Consider the following 7,199-nt stretch of genomic DNA (forward strand, 5'->3'; position numbering starts at 1 on the left):
GATTCTTTGCAATTTATAGCGGGGTGTAATTTTTAATTACACAGAGAGGCCGGCAAACAACAGAGCAGGAAATTCTGCCGACGACGGTGCAATATTATTTGATGATTCAACCTTATTTGCCAGCGACGGATTGCAGAGACGGTCTCACACAAAAAAAGGTGAACCAGCAGTATGATGGCATGTGAACTTTAGCTGTTGACAAATGGAAGGCAACGCGCTGTTGAAAGGAGCAATTCAAACAGCTCATTGTTAGTTTCAAAATTAACTACACGAGCATTCGGAGAGGTGGACCTCTGCATCATTGTCAGCAGCTCAATGGAAACTTCGCTTGAAGGTGCTGCTACGCTTGCGTGGGGAAATGGGCCAAAGGTTGAGATGCATTTGAAAAATGATAAGAGAGAGTCACGGCGGAGGGAAAGCTTTATGCTTCTGCCATGCCAAGTCAGAAATCCACTCTGACTGCTATGTTTGACTGAAGTTGTCTTATTTTGGAGATATTGTGGAAGAAGAGGAAACAGATTTTCACATAGGGGAAGTGGATTCTCAGCAAAATAACAGGAAGAGAGTCAGTGGTGGCCTAGTGCTTAGAGAGCCGGACTAGGACCTGGGAGCCCAGGGTTTGTATCCCCACTTGGCCGTGAAGCTTGCTTGGTGACCTTGGGCCAGTCATTCACTCTTAGCTTAGCCTACCTCAGAGGGTTGTTGTGAAGATGAAATGAGGAGGGGGAGAACCATGTAAGCCACATTGAGCTCCATGGAAGAAAAGTGGGATAGACTGCACCTGCTCTAATGTTGCAGTAGCATCCACACTGTCCTATGCCAAGTAATGGAATGCCAAAGGGGGCTCGGAAGACTTTAGCATTGTACCCAATGGACTTCTACTGTCATCAAGCCGAATTGGCTAGCATTATTTGTGCCTGAACACTATGGGCTTCCACATAACATCTTGGCTGATGTGAGTCAGTCAACATGTTTTTATCAAATCCATCGAGGAAAAGCTATAGCTTTGTGCAGGCATCCCCAAACTCAGCCCTCCAGGTGTTTTGGGACTACAACTCCCATCATCCCTAGCTAACAGGAACAGTAGTCAGGGATGATGAGAACTGTAGTCCCAAAACATCTGGAGGGCCGAGTTTGGGGATGCCTGGTTTAGTGGATGCAGAAGGTCCCAAGTTCCATCTCCAGGTAGAGCTGGGTAAGACTGCTATTTGAAACCCCAGAGAACCTGCTGCCATTCAGTGTAGACCAGCCTTCTCAATCTGGTGTCCCCCAACCCTTTGGACTATGACTCCCATCAGCCCCAGCCAGCATGGTCAAAGGTTAGGGATTATGGCAGCTGCAGACCGAAGCATCCAAAAGCCACCATATCGGGGAAGGCTAGTGTTGAGGACACTAAGCAAGATGGACCAATTATCTGACAGTATCAAGCAACTTCCTCTCGGGCCAAAAGATAAGAGTTGCCATTCATAACTACATGACAAAAAGAAATTCAACAGGACTAGACTTTCCTTTCTTGCTCAAAGATGTGGAGAGCTGCAGGCTATTTAAAAAACCACAGGAGCTCTAACAGGAAAAAAGCATGCGACAATCATAAGCAAAACCTTGTAAATTCCACAAAGCTAACAGGGTCTTGCATAACTCACCCTCTCATCGGATGAAGCTGGAAACTTCAGGGCAGGCAAAGGAAAAAGTGGTTCATGCTCTAGTTATCTCTTGCTTGGATTACTGCAATGTGCTCTATGTGGGGCTACCTTTGAAGGTGACCCGGAAACTACAACTAATCCTGAATGCGCCAGCTAGACTGGTGATTGGGAGCGGCCGCCGAGACCATATAACACCGGTCTTGAAAGATCTACATTGGCTCCCAGTACGTTTCCAAGCACAATTCAAAGTGTTGGTGCTGACCTTTAAAGCCCTAAAGGGCCTCGGTCCAGGACACCCGAAGGAACTTCACCCCCATTGTTCTGCCCGGACACTGAGGTCCAGCGCAGAGGGCCTTCTGGTGGTTCCCTCACTTTGAGAAGCCAAGTTACAGGGGACCAGGCAGAGGGCCTTCTCGGTAGTGGCACCCACCCTGTGGAACGCCCTCCCGCCAGATGTCAAAGAGAAAAACATCTACCAGACTTTTAGAAGAAATCTGAAGGCAGCCCTGTTTAGGTAAGCTTTTAATGTTTAGCAGACCATTGTATTTTAATATTTTGTTGGAAGCTGCCCAGAGTGGCTGGGGAAACCCAGCCAGATGGGTGGAGTATAAATAAATAAATAAATAAATAAATAAATAAATATTATTATTATTATTATTCACACAGTGCATGTTAGAGTTGTTTAGTGGAATCCCTGATCTGGACCTAATGTAGAAATGAATTCTGCATTAAAGGTCTTAAATATTAGCTATCTTAGTATATTATAAAAATATACTTTGTAATGGATATGTATTTTTGTATATCTATGAATAAGTATCAATAAATAAGCTGATTTTTAAAAATTAAATCAGCTCTGCAGCTGATCTTTCCAGAGATGAGCCATTAGGTAGCTTATCTCACTCTAGTGGAAAAATACCAGACACCTCTGACACCTTTGCCAAAATGAAACTTTTTTTTTTTTGCCTAAGATAAATTTCCCATTAAAGGTAAAGGGACCCCTGACCATTAAGTCCAGTCGCGGATGACTCCCTCGGCCACTATAGCTCATCTCGCTTTAGTGGCCGAGGGAGCCGACATAGAGCCTCTGGGTCATGTGGCCAGCATGACTAAGCTGCTTCTAGCGAACCAGAGCGGTGCACGGAAACACCGTTTACCTTCCCGCTGGAACACTATCTATTTATCTACTTGCACTTTGACGTGCTTTTGAACTGCTACCGGTAGGTTGGCAGGAGCAGGGACCAAGCAATGGGAGCTCACCCCGTCACAGGGATTCAAACCGCCGACCTTCTGATCGGCAAGGCCTAGGCTCTGTGGTTTAGACCACAGTGCCACCTGAATCCCAAATATCCCATTATAGCGTTTTAAATATTATGCATTCAAACACAGCGTTTTATGTACATTGAACTTTTAACTTTAACAGAGCATAGTTAAAGTATGGAATTCACACCCACAAGATGAAGTCTACCAATTTGGGTGGCTTTAAAAGAAGACTGGACCAATTTGTGGAGGGTAAGACCATCTAAGGCTACTAGCCCCAATGGGCATGCAGTATGCCTCTTAAAACCAGTTGGTGGGAATCAGAAGGGGGAATGCTGGACTGGACAGGCCTTTGACCCAATCCAGCAAGGCTTTTCATGTGTCCTTAGATGCTGATGACAGCAAACGCTTGCTGTAAACCCAGCATCTCTTTAGCCTTTAAACACAGGTTGGTATAATACTCTCTGGGGTGTTGGAAAATGAGGTTGATAAATTAATGCATGGAACTAATGCATTTCCCCTTAGCAAAGCTCATACTGAATTGCACATTTGTTACCACCTCCCTGTTACGGTGCCTTACACTTCTGGTATTGCTTCCGCTCGTTAGGTGTAGCCTTGATTGATCATTCCACCTAATTTTAGAGGAAAATAAATGACTGCAGTATGCCTGCCACTAACAGATATTTTTCTTTCAGTGTTCACAACGAAAGCTTTGTATGCTAGTTCCACATGGCAGCTGTTTCTGCATCAGATGGGAATTAGAAAAAATAAAACTGGGTGTTTTAGCCCTGACCTTTGCACAAGAAAAAGCGCGCACACACACACACACACACACACACACACACACAAACACACACAAACACACACACCGGAGTATGGGAGACTTGCATCCACTGTGTCTGGGTAAACCTTTTGACTTTTGAGTTGAAGGTATCTAAGAATGTCCTGAGTCCTGAGCTGATGATGTCATTTTATTTCATTTTATTTCATTTCTGTAAGGGGGAAGGCTTATAGGGAACAGCCTCCACTCATAAGATCAAGTTCCTCTCAGAGCAGTAAGTCCAGCAGTGGATCAGATTACAGGAGGCAGGAAGCAGAGAGTGAGGGACAAGACTCCAGCAGCGTCAAAGAGCCTCCACTCCGAGTAGAGAGGGAGGCAGAGGGGCAGGAAATGCAGGGAAAGCATTCAGAAGGACAGCCCTTTCCCTCGATGCCTGAATTGAGGCGAATGGCACTCCGTAGGACAGGGGGGTGCGCTTTGGCGTTCCCAAGCTGTTTTGTTGGGCGCGAAACAGAAAGAAGCCATTGCGAGGTTCTGACTCAGACTAAGCAGACATGTTTTCCATAGACTTTGCACTGTAAATAGAATGCACCATAATAAACACCTTAAGGCAAGCAAGCGTGGAGCGTCGTTACTCAAGAGTAGCCACAAAAACCCCATACAATTTCATTTGTTGCTTCTATTTCCAATGTTCCAATGTCTGGCAATTAATACTGAGGTCTGAAGAGTCAGTTAATTCAAGATTAGTCCTACACATTTTGCTCCAAAAGGGAAAACTTGCGAGAAAAGGGAAAACCTGACAGCTATGTATTCTTTATAAATCATTTTTAATGAACATTTTTGCTTGGGCAGAGAACTGCATTTCAAAATTCAAAGAAATGCAAATTTGGAGGGATGGCTTTGTTTCGGCCCATGTATTGCTTTGAAGGATGTGAAGGTGGCAGCCAACCTAGCAGTTTGAAAGCAGGCCAGTACAAGTAGATAAATAGGTACCACTGTGGCAAGAAGGTAAATGGCATTTCTGTGTGCTCTGGTTTCCTTCACGGTGTTCCATTGCACCAGAAGCGGTTTAGTCATTCTAGCCACATGACCCGGAAAGATGTCTGTGGACAAATGCCAGCTCCCTCGGCCTGAAGCAAGATGAGTGCTGCAACCCCATAATCGCCTTTGACTGCACTTAACTGTCCAGGGGTTCTTTACCTTTTTGCACCTTTAGACATGAACCGAGTCAAAAAAAAATCGGTGCGTCTACACTCAAGCCTGAAAAATATCTAACCTGCTTTGGCCCTGGAAGGAGGACAAGGAGAGGACAGCTGGCTTTGAGATGTTGTAAGATGTGATGAAACTTTGTTTCCCTCCGTCTTGCGATGGCCTCATCTGCAGCAAGCTAACCTGTCCTTACAAACTTGATTTGACAGGTGGGATGTTACTCCTCTCCCAGGGGATAAGCAATTAGTTTTCAGGCCTGGTTTCAGGTGTTGTTTCTGACCTTTGAAATCTTTCAATGATTTGGTTCATGGTTTCCTTAGAAACTGACTTAACGTGAGATGCCAGCAGTTGCAAACTTCAAGGGATGTGATGAACAGTGTTAACTTCCAGACTTGCACTGGGAGGCAGGGACCCAAGGAGAGAGGCTCCAGGTGTATTTTCTAATGCGAATGTTGAGTCACACCATCCAAAGTGGGGTAAGTGAGGACGTATGCAACCAGCACCCTACAAAAGAGGCACTGTCTGGTGCTTCTCATTTCCTGGAGTGACCAGACCTATGTGGGACTTGTGTAAGAGGGAATTTCACCAAGTGCTGGCTAGGAATCGGGAGAAATTCAATCCAGTTTTCATTTAAAGGTGAACCTGCCTAATTCTCACTTTCTGAGACAACACACCAACTGAAACACAGCCCTACCATTAGACAAAGGAGGCAGCTGCCTCAGGTGGCAGGATCTCACCCGTGCCAGCAGTTGTGTTGCGGCATTCTGCACTACCTGCAGTTTCCACGGCATCATCTGCAAGGGAAGTCCCACACAGAGTGCTTTGCAGTTCTGTGGCATCACTGAATTCCCTGAGATGCCTCCTGGGAACCTAAAGGAGTCTGGACTGGTTCTCATTCCCAGCCTTTACAGATATGAGGCTCAGAGTTTTGGAAATTCATTAGGTTTCATGTCCTTTCTTCTAAAACTCCAGTTCTAGCAGGCAGAAGAGCCAGGAGACCTCTGGGGCAAAAGAGGCTGGATTAGAGGTCATCTTCAGAGAAGTTGCAGTCAGAGGGGTCTGAGGATGAGTCATAGTAGAAGACTGGATCCAACTGCCCAAGTTAAAACATCCTTAGGGCAGGTGGCTGTTTATTCACTTTTCCCTCCACTCTGCACTGTATTTGTAGCTCTATAAGCCCCAGCTCATAATCTTGCTGTTCACATAAACTACTGACTTAAGCAAAAGGGAAGAAGATCTGCTAGATAAATCTGCCAGGGGGCAGACGGTTCCCGTCTTCTCTTTCCAATTAGAGTTAATGGGACTCACACACATGCATCAAATGACATTTTATGCCACGAGTTCTTAAGAATGAAGCAATTTAATATTTTTTCCTACTTTCCCACTTGCCTTTTATTTTATTCCTAAAGGAAGCTCAGAATGTACTCCACCCACCCGCCCACCCTTTTCTTTTTGAGCCAGAAAGTTTCAAAGGTTTTGGAGATCTCATTCTTTAAAAACAATCACCCTCAACTATTTGTTTTCATTACCTATTTTGTTTTTAAGATTTCGATCCTGATTTTCCTGCCCTAAAACTTCATGAAGTGGCATGCACAAAAACCAATCTGACTACAATTGCAAACAGCCCAAGGACAAGTAATGAGGTGCCTTAGTAGGAGTCATCAACCAGAGGACTAAAACCCATATAAATTAATGGTGTGAAATCTCCACTTGGCTACCATCATAATAAATTTCATCCTGAGCAAGTTTGCAGACGACACCAAATTGGGAGCGGTGGCTAATACCCCAGAGGACAGGATCACACTTCAAAATGACCTTAACAGATTAGACAACTGGGCCAAAGCAAACAAGATGAATTTTAACAAGGAGAAATGTAAGGTACTACACTTGGGCAGAAAAAATGAAAGGCACAAATACAGGATGGGAGACACCTGGCTTGAGAGCAGTACATGTGAAAAGGATCTAGGAGTCTTGGTAGACCACAAACTTGACATGAGTCTGCAGTGTGATGCAGCAGCTAAAAAAGCCAATGCAATTCTGGGCTGCATCAATAGGAGTATAGCATCTAGATCTAGGGAAGTAATAGTACCACTGTATTCTGCTCTGGTCAGACCTCACCTGGAGTACTGTGTCCAGTTCTGGGCACCACAGTTCAAGAAGGATACGGACAAGCTGGAATGTGTTCAGAGGAGGGCAACCAAAATGGTCAAAGGCCTGGAAACGATGCCTTATGAGAAACGGCTTAGGGAGCTGGGTATGTTTAGCCTGGAGAAGAGAAGGTTAAGGGGTGATATGATAGCCATGTTCAA

The sequence above is a fragment of the Zootoca vivipara genome, chromosome 11, assembly GCF_963506605.1.
Source record: "Zootoca vivipara chromosome 11, rZooViv1.1, whole genome shotgun sequence".
In the NCBI taxonomy this organism is placed as follows: Eukaryota; Metazoa; Chordata; class Lepidosauria; order Squamata; family Lacertidae; genus Zootoca; species Zootoca vivipara.